General features: G+C 42.0%; 1 protein-coding gene across 12 annotated transcripts in view; it reads right to left on the bottom strand.

Annotated features, from left to right (window-relative positions):
* Nucleotides 1–20,340, bottom strand: part of LOC134337446 (transcription factor 12-like) — a 187,013-nt gene that overhangs the window by 123,220 nt on the left and 43,453 nt on the right. Inside the window, exon 1 of one of the 12 annotated variants that reach the window (XM_063032461.1) lies at nucleotides 7,538–8,303. The exons of the other annotated variants lie outside the window; for them this stretch is intronic. The gene's annotated coding sequence lies outside the window, so the exon portion shown is untranslated. Of the gene's footprint in view, nucleotides 1–7,537; nucleotides 8,304–20,340 lie in introns of those variants that run through there. 12 annotated transcript variants of the gene reach the window in all.

Below are 20,340 nucleotides of genomic sequence, written 5' to 3'. Positions count from 1 at the left end.
AAAGGAGGGAAGTCACAGGTAGTTAAAAAAAAGTGGTGGGATTGTGGGTGTGTTGCTGGGATGGGGTTAGAAGCAGCTACATTACGGTAAATTCAATTCTGGTGTCGCCTGTAATGCATGGATTTTCTCCAAGTGCTCTGGTTTCCTCCCAGTTTCCAAAGATGTACCAGTTAGGTTAATTGGTCATTGTAAATTGTCCTTTGATTACGCTAGGGTTAAATAGGTGGGTTGCTATGTGATGCGGCTCTAAGGGCCTGTTCCATACTGCATAATAAAATTGAGAGCTATGTAAGAGTTAGATTGGTCTTGGAGTAGGCTAAAAGGTCAGCACAACAACATGGCCTCTGGGCCAGCACTGTACTGCACTGTTCTCAGTTCTGTGTTTCTCAGAAAAACCATTTCTGTTGATCCTCCAGCAAGTTTTTAAAAAGTGGTAATGCGTGGAACGTGCTGCTGGGGGTGGTAGAGACAGATACACTAGGAATATTGAAGAGACTCTTAGATAGGCACATGGATGATAGAAAAATAGAGGGCTCGTGGAAAGTGTTAGATAGATCTTTGGTTAAAAGGTCAGCAAAACATCTTGGTTCAAAGGACCTGTACTGCTCTATCTTCTATGTTAAGCATATTTGTAAAAAAAACATTCAGCACACTGCATTGGAGTTGCTGGTCATGTGGGAACATTGAATTTTGAACGAGCTTGCTGGAAAAGGTTGGTGGTATAGACACACCCAGTGAGAACAAAAGAAACAAGCCTCTCTGCAGCTCTGAACTGCCTGCTTTATTTCCCCATCAACCCTCTCCCCAGGGAAATCTGAAGAGATCAAGCATTTTAAAGTCAGTTCTAAGACAAAGGTTGGAACTTCAGTACAGTACATGGCAAGGCTGCCATTAGAACTTAACAGACCAGAAGAAATATGACATTTATGTTGAAAACTTCAAATATCTCATTGAATCCCCAGTGTGAATGCAGTATTTATTAAAACAATGCCAAATATTTTGCTGAAGACCAGTTGCAAAACAGGCACAGGGAGAAAGTAGCATATGGTCATACTAAATAGATCCGATTCCCTCTTCATCCTGAGGTACAAATGCCCTTCCACCACTGCTGGGATGCCTTCCCTCCACTGCCACACACCAACTCCAAAAGGCACAAAGTACAAGTTAGGCACCATAGTAGTAAGCGTGACACTATTACAGTTTGGAGCTTTCCAGACTTTGTAGTTGAATTCTGGCGCTGTTTGTAAATAGTCTGTAAGGAGTTTATCCTGAGACCTCTTGGATTTCCTCTGGGTGCTCTGCTTTCCTCTCAGTCCAAAGACACACCAGTTACTGGGTTAATTAGTCATTGTAAATTGTCCTGTGATTAGGTTAGTTGCTGGGTGGTGTGGCTCATTGGGAAGGAAGGGCCTGTTCCAAGCTGCATCTCTAATTTATTAATTGAGATACAGCATGGAATAGGCCCTTCTGGGCCCTTTGAGCCATGCTGACCAGCAATCCACCAATAAGACCTCATCCAGAAATCTGCACATAATTTGGTCAATATTTCAAAACTGCAGCCTCAAATAAAAATTTTGTGGAATTGGAGCTCAAGGTTAGTTTCTAAGAATGTGTTCAGTGAGGATACCAGTAGGGTAGGTTGGACAGCTCTCATCAGTAATGTGATAATGATTCCTCCTATGTACAGTTTGTGTCTGACAAGCCTCCACTTTCCTAGCAGAATCAGCATGAAATTTATTTTTAAATAATCGTGGAAAAAACTGCACAAATTGTAACTTGTTTCACAGTTGTGGGATTCTATAAATAGAATGTTTCAGACCTAGTCATTTCAGAAATACAAAATACTAAAAAAAAGATAAGTTTCAAAAAAATGCTAGATACATTAAAAATGAATGATTACTCAGGTGGAGTTTTGCTGCATTTACCACTCATAGAACAGCACAGTGCAGGTCCTTTGGCCCACGATACTATGCCAGTCTTTTACCCTACTTCAAGATCAATCTAACCCTTCCTCCTACATAGGCACGTGGATGATAGAAAAATCGAGGGCTATCTAAGAGTTTCTTAAATGTCCTAATGTATCTGCCTCTACAAACACTTCTGGCAGTGCATTCTACACACCCACCACTATAATAATGAAATTACCTCTCACACCCCACATACAATCCTCCAATCATTTTAAAATTATGCTCCCTCGTACAAGCCATTTATGAGCCTTTCTTTCCATCCAGCTTTCATTAAACACATCATGTTGGCATAGAGTCATACAGCATGGAAACAGGTCCTTCAGCCCATCTAGTCCATGCTGAACTATTAACTTGCCTAGTCCGATCAACCAGCACCCAGACCATACACATCCCATACCAACTACCCCGCCCCCTTCCATGCACCTATCCAAATTTCTCAAATGTTGAAATAGAACCTGCATCCACCACTTCATTCCACATACTCATCACTCTAGAGCAGGGGTTTCCAACCTGGGGTCCACGGACTCCTCAGTTAATGGTGCTGGTTCATGGCATAAAAAAGGTTGGGGGCCCCTGCTCTAGAGTGATGAAATTCCCCCTAATCATTTCACCCACCATACTTAACTCATGACTAGTTCTAGTCTCACCCAATTTCACTGGGAGCATTTGGCCTATATTCCTCAAACCTTTCTTAGCCACATACCTGTCCAAGTTACTTTTATATATTGTTAATGTACCTATTTTAGCCACTTCCTCTGGCAGCTCACTCTATATACTCACCTCTCTGGGTGAAAAAGTTGTCCTTTAAGTTTCTATTAAATCTTTCCCCTTTCACCTTAAATCTATTGGCAATTGTTTTATTGTCAAAATGAACCTGCTTATGGTCAAATGAGACAAAGTCTGAAAACAGCTCCTGTACATTGGAAAGGAAGGGGCCGAAGCAGTGGAAAAGGTACTGCCACCTTCCTTTCCAGTCCTAATGAAGGGTTTCAGTACAAAACAGCATTAGGGTCCATATCCCTCCATAGATACTGCCTGACCTGCTGAGTTCCTCCAGCATTTTGTGTGTTTTTGCTCTGGATTTCCAGCATCTGCAGAATCTCTTGCTCCTGTGGCATTACAGATGCATTTTACACAGTACTTGTTACTGTAATTAGCACTGTATTAGATCATACAGTCAGATGTTAATAACTTTATGAACTAGCATTTAGTGCAGGCTAACAGCAACTGGTCATATTGCATCAACTAGTTTACAAGCTCAATAAACCGGCAGGAAAATAAACAGCAGCCTGGCAGTTTGCATGTGTAAAGGAAATCCTTATACTGGCAGGCCAACTTCAACTCTGTGCCAAATTGCAGATTATGCTGAAGTCAGTGGGAAGCCAACTTGAAAAAAAACACAGATGACGCAAGGCCAGAACACCTTTAAAAAGGAACAAACCCCAAGGATTTCTGTCCCAACACTGGAAATATTAACCATAAGCATACAGGAACAGCAGGACCGCTGCCACAAGAAAGAGCATCCATCAAGGACCTCCACTGCCCAGCCAATGCTCTCTTCTTGCTACTGTCATCAGGAAAGGGAGCCTCAGGACCCACAGCATCAGATTCATGAATGGTTTTAACCCTTCAACCAACAGGTCTTGAACCAGATGGGATAACTTTACTCAACACTGAAATGATCACTGAACACAACACTTTCAAAATCTGTACAACTCAGGTCCTCAGTATCATTTTATTTTTATTCATTAATTTACTTATCTATTTATTTCTTATTTGCACACAAGTCTGTCTTCTTTGGCAAGGTTATTTTTCAGGCTTCCTTTGTGTGTACTTTTTCATTAACATATTTTTCTGTTTTAGTGAAATGTCTGCAAGAAAATGAATCTCAAGGTTGAAAATGACAAGCTGATAGCAAATTTATCAGAACTTGAACTTTGAAGCTGCACTGACGATGTTTGCAATCCTCATGTCAAACTGGTAAAATAAAGTTCAAACCCAGCTGTCAAGTTAGGTTTAAGAACTGATGTGGAGCCATATAGAGTAGAAATAAAATCCAAAGTACGACACTTCTAAGTTGTATCTTTTGGATCCTGATGGTTTTACAATCCAAAGGCTCTTCAAAAGTTAAAAATGAGACATAAAACTTATTGCATACAATTGTTTAAAGTGTTACAAAAGCAAAGAACAAAAAGCGTCAAGAGAACAAAGACCAGACTAAGTCGTAATTGTGATCTTCTTGTACTCAGACTAGAGATAACAGAATTCCATTGATAACAGTTAACCTATAAAATAGCCAGATTCATGTGGTGTGACACCTGCAACTGAAAACTAAGTTTCTAGAAAAACAAATGAGATTCTGCAGATGCTGAAAATCCAGAGCAACACACACAAAATGCTGGAGGAACTCAGCAGGTCAGGATGCATCTATGGAGAGGAATAAAGAATTGAAGTTTCAGGCCGAGACCCTTCATCAGGACTGGAAAGGAAAAGGGGAAGCAGCAAAAATTCTTACCCCTTCCTGGCCATTTACTTCCCCAGAAGTCAGGCTTCTGCCCTCTTTCTTTCCAATCTAATTGATTTTCTTTAAGTGATTATAGCAAAAACATGCTTGTTACATATGAATTTTTAGACACAATAATGGGAATCAGATGTCTACCCAATCCTCACTGTTACTGTCAATCCTCTGATCAATATCTCGAGAAGTATGCAAACAAAGGGATTACCAGAGCTGAATACTTTTAAACAAATCTTAAAATTCTCTATGGATATGCTGATATGGAATACCCTGACAAATGCATTAGCTGTGTATTCTACTGATTAGCAGAACTCTCAGTTAGGATAATAATGAGAAAGTAATTATATTAAGCTTACAGAACAAAATATTTTGACTACATACTTAACTCTTGTACAAGGTTCCTGGATTGGAAGAAAACTTTGATTAGGATTCTTGTCGAGAGCTTAGGACAGGTTTTGAATTTCTTGAAGTTGATGCAACACTATTTACCTGGCAGTTAAAGGCACAAGCAGAGATCCAGTTGATAACCCCAGATACATTTAGAACATAGAACACTATAGCAGAGACCCTTCAACCCACAATGCTGTGCCAACCTTTTAACCTACTAAAATTAATCTAACCCAGAGGTTCCCAACCTGGGGTCCATAGATCCCTTGCTTGATGGTATTGATCCATAGCATAAAAAAAGTTGGGAACTCCTGGTCTAACCCTTCCCCCTTACATAGTCCTCCATTTTTCTCTCATCCTTCTAAGAGTTTCTTAAATGCTCCTAATATTTCAGCCTCTACCACCATCCTGGCAGTGTTTCACATACGCACCAGTCTGTTCAACGAAGATACCTCTGATATCCACTCTATACATTCCGCCAATCACGTTAAAATTGTGCAGCATCGGATCCACAGTAACAATTACTTATACTTGTTCACAGGAAATGTCATTTAATAATATAGAAATCTTGAATTTATGAACCCTAGTATTAGCCATTTCTATCCTGGGAAAATGTCTCTGGCTGTTCACTATCTATGCCAGTTATTTTATACATTTCTATCAAGTCACCTCTTTTAGTAGACTAACTGGCTCATTGGGAAGTAATTGAGATCATCTGCAGTGGACATTTAATATCAGATTGTACTCTGCATTGAATTAATGAAGGGTAATGAATGCAAATAAAAATCCATCTCAACTATATTGCCAGGCTTGCACTACAGTTAATTGGGAGAAAAAGGCAAAATTCAAATCTGTTGGTTTAAAAGAGTGACATCATATGACAAGTACATGCAATGTTAAGTGGTTGTGTTTATTGAGGTTTCAATTATAAGGCAGTCTGACCTGTCAAGACTTGACTAGTGATTTGTCTAAGCTCTTTAAAACCCTGGTTAGACCACACTGAGTATTGTGTTCAATTTCCGTTCACTTCATTACAGGAAGGATATGAAAGCTTTAGAGGGTGTAGAGAAGATTCACCAGGATTGGATTCTTAGTGCGGAGGAAGAGAGGGATCTTTGGGTCCACGTCCATAGTCCCTCAAAGTTGTTGCACAAGTTGATAGGCTTACTAAGAGACACACGAGGTGTTAGCCTCAGATGGGACATTGAGTTCAACAGCTGTGAGGTAACGATGCAACTTGATAAAACCATGGCTAGACCACTCTTGGTTCCTTAAGGTTTTATAGGCGAGGATGGCAATGGGGATAAGCTCCCACTACCAATTAAATGCTCCCAATGGCATGAATCTCAAATAGCTTCTGATAACCAAGTCCAGCCTTCACATGTGGCTTAGCTACTTAGCCTGGTGGAACTGTTTTATACTGACAGGAGAAGGGGCAAAGGTGGGCTAACAGCGCCTTAAAACCAGTCACTTTGGACAGATGGGGCTCATCAGCCGTGGTTGGTACTTCATCTAGGAGAAGGAAAAATCTGGCTCAGGGACTACTGAAGTCCCCAAGACAGTCCTACATGGAGTTCAAACTTGACTGGCAACTCCTGCGTTGCTGCCAGTGCTAAACTGTATTGGTCCCTGCCATTCCTTTTGGTTCAAAAGATACATGGAGAGGGGGAGCTTGCTGCATGGGCAGCATACGCTCTCCATAGTGTACTACCCTGGCTTGCATATCTAGAGAGCTAGGATACAACATCCATAGTCAACCCTGACCAACGAAGGGGGCCCCACACCACACTTGGAATATTGTGTTCAGTTCTGGTCACTTCATTATAGGAAGGGATATAGACGCTTTAGAGAGGGTGCTGAGGAGATTTACCAGGATGCTGCCTGGATTGGAGAGCCTATCTAATGAGGATGGCTTGAGCAAGCTAGAGCTTTTCTCTCTGGAGAGGAGCAGAGGTGACTTGATAGGAGTGCACTGTTCTACATACTCACTTCATATAATCCTACAACCGCAAATAACTCTATATAGAACCTAATCCTCCTATTCCATTGCATCATTGTAAAGAAGCTTTTCTACTGTGCCCACCATATCAGACAGTGATGCAATCAATTACTGCACATTTTCACTCTCCTACCTGTCAAACAAAACAACTCATTTCTCTACCTCCTGACCAGGAGATAACTGTGGGTCTCCACTCCAACTCTTGGTTTCCCCAACTGATAATTCTTACCTGATGTTTAACACCATGTTACATACTTCAAAAAAAGTTATATAGAGATACAGCATGGTAACAGGTCCTTTTGGCTCAATGGAGCACCCAGTTAATCTAGTACACATTTTGGAATGTGGGAGGAAACCAGAGCATCCAGAGGAAATTCATGTGTGCACGGAGAGAATGTACAAATCCATACAGATGGTGGCTGGAATTGTTCCCAGGTTGCTAGCGCTGTGATAGCATTATGTTAACCGCTATGCAACTGTACTGCCTCTGATACCCTGACACTGCAGAAAATTTAATGGTACAGCACAGAAATGAGACAAGAAAGTACAGATGCTGGAATCTGGGATGGCGCACACACAAAAAAAAAAGCTAGAGAGACTCACCAAATCAAGCAGCATTTTGAGGGAAATGGATAGCTAACATTTCAGATCAAGACCTTCACTAACCTCAACTGTACATTTTCGTACGTGGGAGGAGACTGGATCACCTTAAGGAAATCCGCACAGCCATGGGAGAACGTACGAACACCCCACAGACAGCGGCGGAACTGAACCCAGGTCACTGGTGCTATAATGATGTTGAGCTACACCTAAAACCAAAATACAAAAAAGTAATGACCTATTCTTTTGTTTTTGCACATTGGGTATTTGACGGTCTTTTTTAAAGGGCTCTATTCGGTTTCCTTGTTTTTTGTGGTTACCTGTAAGACATGAATTTCAAGTTTGTATATAGTATACTTTGTTGAATTGTTATCTTTCCATGACCAAGATTGTTCTTGGCAGACGTTTCTAAACAAGTGGTTTGCCACTGCCTGCTTCTGGGCAGTGTCTTTACAAGACAGGTGACTCCAGTCATTATCAATACTCTTCAGAATAGCGGGAGGAGAAGATGGCAGCACGCCGCGGGTGCGCAGTTCTCCGGTGAAAAATGATACCGTATCTGTTAAATAGGGGCCGTGGACAATTCTGATTTGATGGAGAATGGACGTGAAAGCACAGAGGAACATCTGGAGAAATTTCTGAAACACCCGTTCGCTGCTGTCATTACTGTGTGGTCGTGAATCTTTCGGAGGGTAGGCCTCAAAATCCCTGGCCTTGCCTGCTTTTGGCGACCGAATCGTTCGGATAGAGATGCCGCTCAGTACTCTGTGTCGGAGAGCTGATCAGAGCTCGAAGTTTTCAGATGACTCAGAGTCGGATTGTGGTCGGCATGGCAGGGAGAGTTTTTCTTCCTTCTCCCGTCTGTGTGAGATGTGGGACATTTGAGAAACTCTGAACTTTACTGTGCTCACGGACTTCTTCATCAAGTTATGGTATTGTTACACTGTTTGTAACTATATGTTATAATTATGTGGTTTTGTCAGTTTTTTCAGTCTTGGTTTCTTCTGTGTTTTGTGATATCACACCGGAGGAAATAATGTATCATTTCTTAATGCATGCATTACTAAATGACAATAAAAGAGGACTACACGTCTTCATAATCCTAAATTGTCTGCCTGGAGTCAGTGGTCGCACAATCAGAACTTGTGACATGCACCAGCTGCTCATACGACCACTCACCATCTGCTCCCATGGCTTCACGTGACCCTGATCAGGATGTTAAGAAGATCCTACACATTGCCTAAGGGTGACCTACAGGCTAGCACAGGGAAGTGCCTTACACTTTCTTGTAAAGATGCAGCTCCACCCCGCCACCCAAAAGTATACATACTTTGACAATAAATGAACTTTGAACTGAAGGAATTGCAATGCCAGTCATGTGATTTCATATAAACACAAGAGATTCCCTTTCTCCCACAGTCCACTCTCCCCTCTGATCAGATTCCTTCTCCAGCTCTCTACCTCTTCCACCTATCACCTCCCAGCTTATTTCACTCCCCTCCCCCACCCACCTGGCTTCACATAGCACCTTCTAGCTTGTTCTCCTTCCACTCTTCCACCTTATTCCTCCTTCCTTTCCAGTCCTGATGAAAGGTCTCTGCCCAAAACTGACTGTTTATTCCTTTCCATAGGTGCTGCCTGAACGGCTGAGTCCTTCCAGCACTGAACGTTGTCCTAACCCAGGGTTTCCAACCTTTATGCCATGGATCCCTACCATCAACCCAGAAATTCGTGAACAGCAGGCTGGGAATCTGTCCACCTAAACGAAACCAAATCTCTTCCAGTACGTGATCCATATCTAGGTCCAGATAGAGTAGACATGAAGAGGATGTTTCCTATAGTGGGGGAGTCCAGTACCAGAAGGCACAGCCTCAGAGTAGAGGGACATCACTTTAGAACAGAGATGAGTAATTTCTTTAGTCAGAGGGTGGTGAGTCGCTCGAATTCATTGCCACAGATGGCTGTGGAGGCCAAGCCATTGACAATATTTAAAGCAGAGGCTGACGGGTTCTTGATTAGTTAAGGACATTAAAGGTTATGGGGAGAAGGCAGAGGATTGGGCTGAGGGGATAATAAATCAGTCATGATACAAGAGTGGAGCAGATTCGACAGATGATATGGCCTAATTCTTCTCTCATGTCGTATGGTCATATCCCCGCATTGTCATGCTTGTATCTGAATCCTCTTGCATGCCCCATCTTAAATGACTACCTAAATCTATAAAACTTAATCCTTTAATACTTTTTATATAAACTAAAAATGGAAGTGCGATTTGAAAGGTAATTAAGAATAATGACATGAAGTAGCATTTTACTAATTATCCACTTCTGAGATACTCTTTTAATCCAAAGATTTATCAAGATATCCTTTTAAAAGAAAAAAATCTATTCCCGTGTGTGTGTGGGGGGGGGCGGGGGGGGGGAGTGTTTGATATTCAGATTCATCACATCGATAACAAACAGTGAAATGCAATGCTTATGGTAATGTCCAACACAACATGCTGGTGGCAGCCTGCAAGGGTTGCCATACACTCTGGTGTATTTCCACATTACTGGGCAGAACAAAACAGAACATATCAATATATCAAGCCCCTTTCCTCCCTCCCACTCACATATCTATCTAGCCTTCAGATATTTGACTTCTGAACGAACAAAGTTCAGCGTACCTTTATCATTAAAATACATATGTCATTATATACTACCCTGAGATTCATTTTCTTTTAGGCATTCTTTTAGATACTATTGGATTTTGATTTTTTTTAAATCCAAGGGTCTTTTGGAAATCAAGAAAGTGGTACAAAACTTGTTGCTTCACATTTGTTTTTAAGTGCAATCAAAACAAAGAATCTGAAATGTAGAGTTGCAGAAGACTAGCAGCTAAGAACAAAAAACAGGACTAAAGAGAAGGATGACAGGCCAAAATGGTCAATCCTCCTTACACCATAAGCATTCCATTCAAATTTGTAGACTAGAGGTAACCAATCAGACAGACCCTACTCAAATTATGCAAAATGATAGAAAGGACGATAACCATTGGGGAACACACTGAACAATTGCATACATATATATATATATATACTGTGATCATAAGGAACTATACTAAACAGTTACATGTATATAGGTGATTATATAAAATATAAACAAGGAATTAATTGTTAAACTACAAAGAAAATAAGCATACAGTCCAATCCAACAATACAAAGAAACATAATAGAATCAATGAATAACCACACAAAGATGGACAAATAATCAATGCACAAAACTATGCAAATAGAAAAAAAAAGTCAAGCTGTAGAGTTTGAGTGCCGATATTTGGTATTGACCCCCAACCTAGCTAATGACAGGACTTCAAACTATAGACTCGAACTCCAGGTGGCCAAGATCCTGCTCACATGAACATCCTCCGATTACGGGACAAGGACAGCATGGGCTGTTTTCATTTCAATGCTCCATAATTTAAAAAAAAAAAGATTTTGCTTTTTGTCATTCAGCTGAAAAATATCAAAATATGACCAACACACATGAAATGCTGGAGAATGAAAATTAAAAAGCAGTTGAAGTTTCTGGCCAAGATCCTTCATCGGGACTGGAAAGGAAGGGGGAAGATGCTAAATAACAAATGGGGGGGGGGAGAGGAGGGAGGTATCAATGGAAGTGTACCAGTTCAGAATTTGGATGCAAAAACTTGATAAGATATTTTATTACACCCTCTCAGAAATTCCATTATGATAGTGACCTCCCTGTTTGCTGGAGAAATTGAGGAAATCAAAATGTAAATCATATTTTCTGGGATTGCCCCGTTATCGAAGGCTATTGGAGTGGGATACACAATGCCATACAAGACATTTTTAAATGTGAAATACCCTCAGAAAGTAAGACCATATATTTTGGGTATGTACCTTAAGAACGGTTGAAAAGAAATAAATATTTAATGAATATACTGCTGGTGGCTGGTAAAAAGACTCTTACCAGTAAATGGTTATCACAGGAGAGCCCAACTTTAAACGCATGGATGGAAATTACAATGGACATTTACAAAATGGAGAAGATAACAGCATCTGTTATCATAAGTTGGAACAATTTGATTCATACTGGGAAAAATGGTTCAACTACATAAGACCCCATAGACCTGATTTTATTCTCACAAATCAATATGTTGTAAAAAAAAATCACTCCCTTGCTTGCTCCTGCCCCACCGAACTCGTTTCTGCATACCTCGACACTGTTTTATCACCCCTTGTTCAATCCCTTCCGACCTATGTTCGTGACACTTCTCACGCTCTTAAACTTTTCGATGATTTTAAGTTCCCTGGCCCCCACCGCTTTATTTTCACCTTGGATGTCCAGTCCCTATATACTTCCATCCCCCATCAGGAAGGTCTCAAAGCTCTACGCTTCTTTTTGGATTCCAGACCTAATCAGTTCCCCTCTACCACCACTCTGCTCCGTCTAGCAGAATTAGTCCTTACTCTTAATAATTTCTCCTTTTGCTCCTCCCATTTCCTCCAAACTAAAGGTGTAGCTATGGGCACCCGTATGGGTCCAAGCTATGCCTGCCTTTTTGTTGGGTTTGTGGAACAATCTATGTTCCGTGCCTATTCTGGTATCTGTCCCCCACTTTTCCTTCGCTACATCGACGACTGCATTGGCGCTGCTTCCTGCACGCATGCAGAACTCGTTAACTTTATTAACTTTGCCTCCAACTTTCACCCTGCCCTCAAGTTTACCTGGTCCATTTCTGACACCTCCCTCCCCTTTCTAGATCTTTCTGTCTCTGTCTCTGGAGACAGCTTATCCACTGATGTCTACTATAAGCCTACTGACTCTCACAACTATCTGGACTATTCCTCTTCTCACCCTGTCTCTTGCAAAAATGCCATCCCCTTCTCGCAATTCCTCCGTCTCCGCCACATCTGCTCTCAGGATGAGGCTTTTCATTCTAGGACGAGGGAGATGTCTTCATTTTTTAAAGAAAGGGGCTTCCCTTCCTCCACTATCAACTCTGCTCTTAAACGCATCTCCCCCATTTCACGTACATCTGCTCTCACTCCATCCTCCCACCACCCCACTAGGAATAGGGTTCCCCTGGTCCTCACCTACCACCCCACCAGCCTCCGGGTCCAACATATTATTCTCCGTAACTTCCGCCACCTCCAACGGGATCCCACCACTAAGCATATCTTTCCCTCCCCGCCTCTCTCTGCATTCCGCAGGGATCGCTCCCTACACAACTCCCTTGTCCATTCGTCCCCCCCATCCCTCCCCACTGATCTCCCTCCTGGCACTTATCCGTGTAAGCGGAACAAGTGCTACACATGCCCTTACACTTCCTCCCTTACCACCATTCAGGGCCCCAAACAGTCCTTCCAGGTGAGGCATCACTTCACCTGTGAGTCGACTGGGGTGATATACTGCATCCGGTGCTCCCGATGTGGCCTTTTATATATTGGTGAGACCCGACGCAGACTGGGAGACCGCTTTGCTGAACATCTACGCTCTGTCCGCCAGAGAAAGCAGGATCTCCCAGTGGCCACACATTTTAATTCCACATCCCATTCCCATTCTGACATGTCTATCCACGGCCTCCTCTACTGTAAAGATGAAGCCACACTCAGGTTGGAGGAACAACACCTTATATTCCGTCTGGGTAGCCTCCAACCTGATGGCATGAACATTGACTTCTCTAACTTCCGCTAGGCCCCACCTCCCCCTCGTACCCCATCTGTTACTCTTTTTAATGCACACATTCTTTCTCTCACTCTCCTTTTTCTCCCTCTGTCCCTCTGAATATACCTCTTGCCCATCCTCTGGGTCTCCCCCCCCCCGTCTTTCTTCCCGGACCTCCTGTCCCATGATCCTCTTGTATCCCCTTCTGCCTATCACCTGTCCAGCTCTCGGCTCCATCCCTCCCCCTCCTGTCTTCTCCTATCATTTTGCATCTCCCCCTCCCCCTCCAGCTTTCAAATCCCTTACTCACTCTTCCTTCAGTTAGTCCTGACGAAGGGTCTCGGCCTGAAACGTCGACTGCGCCTCTTCCTATAGATGCTGCCTGGCCTGCTGCGTTCACCAGCAACTTTGATGTATGTTGCTTGAATTTCCAGCATCTGCAGAATTCCTGTTGTTTGCGTTTAAACTCCCTACTTGTATATAGTTTTCTCCTTTTGCTTGTTCTTTCTTTCCTCTCTTTTCTATATGTGTATACCTCAGATAAATATTATGCGGAGATTTGTGGCAAATATGATATGATATATATGTACAATATCTGAAATATATGTTATGGAAATATTTGTTTGATGATGAAATTCAATAAAAAATAGATTATAAAAAAAAAGAAAGAAACTTGTGGTGGGGGGTGGGGGGGGGGGGAGGCTGATGAAGGAAGATGAGCTAGATTCTTTTTTATGCCATGGACCGTTACTATTATCTGAGGGTTCCATAGACCTCAGGTTGGGAACCCTTGACCTACAATGTAATAGGTGAAGCAAGGAGGATGAAGAAAGAAGCTGGGAGGTGATAGGTGGAAAAGGCAAAGGGCTGGAGAAAGAATCTGATAGAAGAGTGGACCATTGGATCACCTCCCAGCTTCTTGCCCACCCACCAGCATTTTGTGTGTCACTCTAGATTTCCAGCATTTGTAGAATCTCGTGTTTAAAATATGATTTATCCTGTACTGTAGTGACTATAGTTCTGCCCACTGTTAATTCCAGGGTACTTTACTTACATGACTATTATTTATGTGGAACCTTGATTAGATTCACTCAGCTAGTTAATCTCACAGGGCAAGTACAGGTAATGTATTTAGATCTTTTGTCACTGAATTTCTACACACGTTGCCAGTATTAAGATGACAGCCCTGTCTCCTTTCCAATCCACAGAGTGCACTGAACCCAATTTAGCTCACCCAAAATGGCCACAATTGGAACAAGCAAATTCAGCATAAACCAAGGAATGAACTGGCTCTCTTGCCTGTATGACTCAGCTCTTTTACTAGATAGACTAACTGAAAAGCAATGTAATAGTATTCTATAACCAGATGCCTTCTCGGCAGAAAAAAAATGATCTTGGTATTTTATTCAATATTTTAGAAGACACTAGAAAAGAAATCTGCCTATATACTTTGCCACAGTCAATGATTAAAAGCAAGGGCACTTCTGCACTGACAGAAGCTAATCCAGACACAGTTTGCTGTAATTTTAAAATTCAGAACTCAATTATAATTAATAAAAAAAGTCAACATGTCAACTTGCACCCAGCAACAGTCAGGATGGGGCAGCACAGGAGCACTGCGGTTAGCGCAGTGCTATTACAGCGCCAGTAACCCAGGTTCAATTCCCGTCTGTAAGGAGTTCATATATTCTCCCCGTGACCGTGTGGGATTCTTCTGGGTGCTCCAGTTTCCTCCCACATTCTAGAGACATATAGGTTAGTAGGCTAATTGAACACTTGGGTGCAATTGAGTGGTGTGAAATTGTTGAGCCAGAAGGGCCTGTTACCATGCTGTATCCTATGTTACAACAAAAACTGCCAACATGTATGTCATTATCTCCCAGCTACTATCTGTGTGGCAGCCAAAACACATTAAAAGCCACCAGTATACGAACAGACCTCAGAACCACATATTTGGTAAATTTGAATGGATTGTAGCAATGAATCCAATGAATCCAGTGACTAAGGTCCAAGTCAAAGGCCATTTTATCTGCCAGAAACTTGTTGGATTGTCACTGTATGGCAGATTAGGTTAGCTTTGTCACATGTATTGCAGAACATACAGTGAAATGTGTCGCTTGTATCAAATCAGCAAGGTTTGTACTGTAGAGAGCCTGGAAGTGTTGTTACATTTCCAGCACCAGCATAGCATGCCCACAACTGATTAACCAATATCCCAAACCCATGTATTTGGAAAGTGGGAGGAAAACTGAGCACCCGGAGAAACCCATGCAATCATGGGGAGAATGCACAAGCTCCTTACAGGCAGTCGCCGCTGTAGAACACTGTACTAACCACTACTCTACTGTGTCTTCTCCATGGATTGTCACCTTGTCGCGGTGGAGAAGCTTGTGTAGTCCTGTGATCCCGAGAGCGATGCCGTCTGGAGCTATGCTCCTGGTAGGGTCACCCATGGCAGTAAGGTCGAGGATGAGGTCCCTGACAAAGAACAATCCAACCAAGACCTCAATGGTGGAACAGGTGGATGAAGTTATTTCGAACTCAACGGCTGTGAAGGCGGAGGCTGCAACAAATCTATCAGCTCCAATTGTCGTGGTTTCCATGCCATTGGAATCAGTTGGTTGATTTGTGAAGTATCGTGTGTTTCTTGGAGTGAAGCATCAAGCACACGTTAAACAAACATATGCACAGGAGTCTTTGCTCTGTGGGCCACTTCTTCTCACTCGAGAGCCCATAAGTAGATCAACAGAATGAAGACCATCATCCTTGACCTCGAGGGATAGCCACAACAACGACGCTACTGTGTCACCCACAAAGAACTCAAGTGATGGATGCAAGGTTTGACTTGAAACGTTGCCAATTCCTTTCCCTTACCCTATCCATAGACTCTGCTCAACCTGATTTCCTCCAATAGATTGACTGTTGCTTAGAAACTGCTACTGCAAATCTGCAATTATTTAAATAAGCAGATCAAATGAATGTGAAAATCAAAACCACAAGAGATTCTGCAGATGCTGGAAATCCAGAGCAACACATTCAAATGCTGGAGGAGCTCAGCAGGTCAAAGAGCATCCATGGAAATGAATAAGCAGTTGATGTTTCTGGCTAAGACCCTTCATCAGGACCGGAAAGAAAGGGAGATCTCAGAATAAGGTGGGGAGAGGGGAAGGAGGACTAGCTAGAAAGTGGTAAGTGAAGCCATATGGGTGGGGAAAGAGGGGAATGAAGTAAAAAGCTGGAGGGGAGGTGGGAGGTGGAAAAGGCAAAGACTAGAGAAGAGATTGGAAGAAAGGGAAGGAAGAGAGGAACCAGGGGACATGATAGGCAGGTGAGAAGTAGTAAGAGGTCAGAGTGGGAAAGAACAGGGAAGGGCAAAGGGGAAAAACCTAGATAGAATGAGATGTTGCTTCTCCAACCTGAGAAAATGTGGAAATTGAGAGGGGGAATTCAGTAATAACTCAAAGCCATTGATATGAAACATTTCCTACAGGTATCACCAAACTAAATATTTTAGGGAGGAATCAAGAAAATTGTGAAGGTTGGATTAAAAAAAAATTCAAAGTTAATAGTGGAGCAATTGGAAATGTTATGTCCACAGACTGAATGCTCTGGTTAGAATTGCATACAGGCAAAGAATCAAAGTATTCTTCTGTGCTAGCTCATTGAAAATAAATTTCTAATAATCAAGTTCAAGTTAATTATCATCTGACTGTTAAGTATATACAACCAAAAGAAACAACATTCCTCCAGACCACTGTGCACCACAACCTATCTCACAGCATACAAAGCAAAATATTACCATAAATAAGTTAATAAATACAATTCCAATGCATGCAGTGTGCAGCACAGGTAAACAGTTTGCTGTCCTACAGATGCCACCTTAGTGGTACAAGGTATTCATTAGTCTCATAGCCTGAGGGAAGCTGCTGTTAACCCAGTCTGGTCATCCTATTCCTGATCTTCCTGTACCTACTTCCTGATGGTAGTGAGTCAAAGAGATTATGGGAATGGGTGATAGGGACTCTCAACAATCCCAAAAACAACCCTCCCACCAAATAACCCTTGCAACCACTGCCCCACACCTGTTCCATTTCCCACTTTTCTTACTATTACTGTCAAATATAGCTCTGCCAGGTAAAGCAAATCAGATCATAACAGTAGACTAGGCAGGGAAGCACATCAGTATTAAATGCAGGAGTTCAGGTGTTAGGTTGAAGTGGTACAAGGTTGTGGCAAAGCCAGATTTGGAGTTTTTTTTTCCAACCCTGGTTACCTACCTATAGGCTGCAGGAAAGATATCAATAAGATTCACAGAGTGCAGAGAAAATTTACAAGAACGTCATAAAGGTTGAATAGCTTAAGACTTAATTCCCTGGAGCACTGGAGAAAGAGGGGAGATTTGATAGAGGTATTCAAAGTCATGAACGGTATAGATAGGGTAAATGCAAGCAGTCTTTTTCCACTGAAGTTGAGTGAGACTAGAGCAAGAGGTCACAGTTATGGGAGACAGGTAAAATACTTGAGGGGAACCCAAAGGGGAAAATGACTCACCCAGAGGGTAGTGCGAATATGGAACAAGCCACCAGGGGATGCGAGGTCGATTTCAACATTTAAGAGAAATTTGGATAGGTACATAGATGAGAAGGATATGGGGGCTATGGTTCAGGTGCAGATTGATAGAACTAGGTAGAATTAACAGTTTGGTGTGGACTAGCTGTGCTGTAGTGCTTTATGACTCTTTATCAGGTTTTCTCCCCACAAATCAGATTAAATTACTACCCCATGATTTCTGATTTCCCCCCTTCCAGTAAATTGTTCTACCAAATCTTTATTTGGATTTAATCACGTCCATCAATACCCCTCGACTCTCTCAGATCCAAGGATCATTATTTCAGTCTTTCTACACAACTGAAGCCCCACGTTTCTGAGACACTATTCCAGTAGATCTTTCACCTTCTCTTCCTGAAAAACTTATACCAGCCTACGGCTGCACACAAACCTACTTCGCCATCTCCTCTGCCACCTCCATCATCTTCTGATCAAACACCCACAGAATTGCCTGTTCCATTATGACACTGATTTACATTACCCCTCACTATTAAATATACTGTATTTCAAGTTCAATCATTCAACCAGACATGAATACAGCTCAGTGAAACAGCATTCCTCTGGGGCCGAGGTGCAAAACACAGCACTAACAGTCACACACAGCACCTATTTAGTGATACAGCATGGAACAGGCCTTTCCAGACCAATGAGCTGCACCGCCCAGCAACCCACCTATTTAACACTACCCTAACCACAGGGTGAAGTACAACAACCAATCAACCTACCAAGTGGTACTTCTTGGGACTGAGGAATCCAGAACACCTAGTGGAAACCAACACGGTTGCAGGGAGAACAACTCCTTACAGATGGCACAGGATTGAATTTTAAGCTCAGGAATGTCCTGAGCTGCAATAGAGTCATAGATGCCACTGTGCTACCCTGTCTATAGTTACAATAAAACACAGTCACAAAATATTAGTGCAATACCTGCTTATTGTACCACTGAACACCATTTCCAAAATCTCTTCCCATTTCCACATCACCTTCATTCTACCATCACCAACTTTACTAGTTACTAATTTTTCATTAATATAAAAACTATGCCCTGCATTTTCAAGTCTGAACCACTAAGTACAGCAGGCATGACACAATAGCATCTGAGCCTGTAAAAGAGGACATCTCCAATGAAAAGCTTTTTAAAATTACCAACTTTGCTTACTATCTCAATGTAATATGTATGGCATTGTAGAGAATGGCATGCAAAATCTATCACTGTATCTCAATATGTGACAATAGTGAACTATATTGAGTGGAATGGCAACTTTCCCATGACATACGAGTGTCCATTCAGCCCATCAAATTCATGTTTGCTCTTGGAGCAATCTCACTCCAACACACGAGGCCCTATTTTCTCTCACACACCTTTTAACCGCATTTTGATTTTCACATAAACTACCTAGACTGGGAAACATTTACAGGAGGGAACCAACCTACCAGCCAGCAGATGATTTCCGCAGATTTACCATGGAGAGAGCATTCTACCTGGTTGCAATAGAGGGGCCACTGCACAAGATTGGAAAAAGCTGTAGCAAAGTGCAAACTCAGCCAGTTCCATCATAGGCCTCCCCAACAGAGGATACCTTCAAAAGGCGATGTCTCAAAAAGGCAACACTCGTCATTAAGGACTGCCATCACCCTGGAAATGTGTGTGTGTGTGTGTGTGTGTGTGTGTGTATATATATAAAAATATATATATTATATATGTGTGTGTGTATATATATATATATGTGTGTGTGTGTGTGTGTGTGTGTGTGTGTGTGTGTATGTATATATATGTGTATGTATGTATATATGTGTGTGTGTATATAAATAATATATACATATATACACACATATTATTGTATTTGAGTTCTTTTTATTATGTATTCCATTATATGTATCTGCCACACAACAGATTTCACGACATATGCCAGTGATATTAAGCTCAATTCTGATTTTGCGGATGGCACATTGACTTCTGGTGCTGTCAGTACGAAGTCTGAACGCGTTCTCTATGACCACACAGTTTCCTCCAGGTGGTCTGGTTTCCGCCCATATCCCCCTCCCCTAGAAAGTGATGGAAATGTAGGGAGAACAAAGACTCTACGAGCAGGGTTAGCATAGAAGTGGGAGCTTGATGCTCAGCACAGACCACGTAGGCAAAGGGTAGTTTTCTGGCTGCATCTCTCTAGCACTCCATAAGATGCAGGAGGAAACTAGAGCACCTTGTGGAAACCCTCAATCATAGGAGGAATGTTCAAACTTCACACAGACAATACCCAAGGTTATCGGAACAGAGAGACAGCCTGCTGTGCCACTCAACAGAAAGAACAGTACAGTTCTGGACCTTCTGTCCACAACGTTGTGCCAACCCTTTTAACCTACTCCAAGATCATTCTAAACACCCTTCTCACATTTTTCTATCATCCATTTACCATGCACAACATATCTCAACTATCTTTAAAGTTAGTCAATATCTTCTGTCCCACAACCATAGTTCCTGGATCTAAGACATCACAGTGACAGAAATGATTAAAAAATTCAAAAACTTATTTTGGTACAGGTCGACCTTCTATAATCCGGCACCATTGGGACCTGAGGAGTGCCAGGTTAGTG

Source organism: Mobula hypostoma, chromosome 24, assembly GCF_963921235.1.
Source record: "Mobula hypostoma chromosome 24, sMobHyp1.1, whole genome shotgun sequence".
NCBI lineage: Eukaryota > Metazoa > Chordata > Chondrichthyes > Myliobatiformes > Myliobatidae > Mobula > Mobula hypostoma.
Note: the sequence above shows the minus strand (reverse complement) of the source record. Positions and strands in the feature narration are given on the sequence as shown.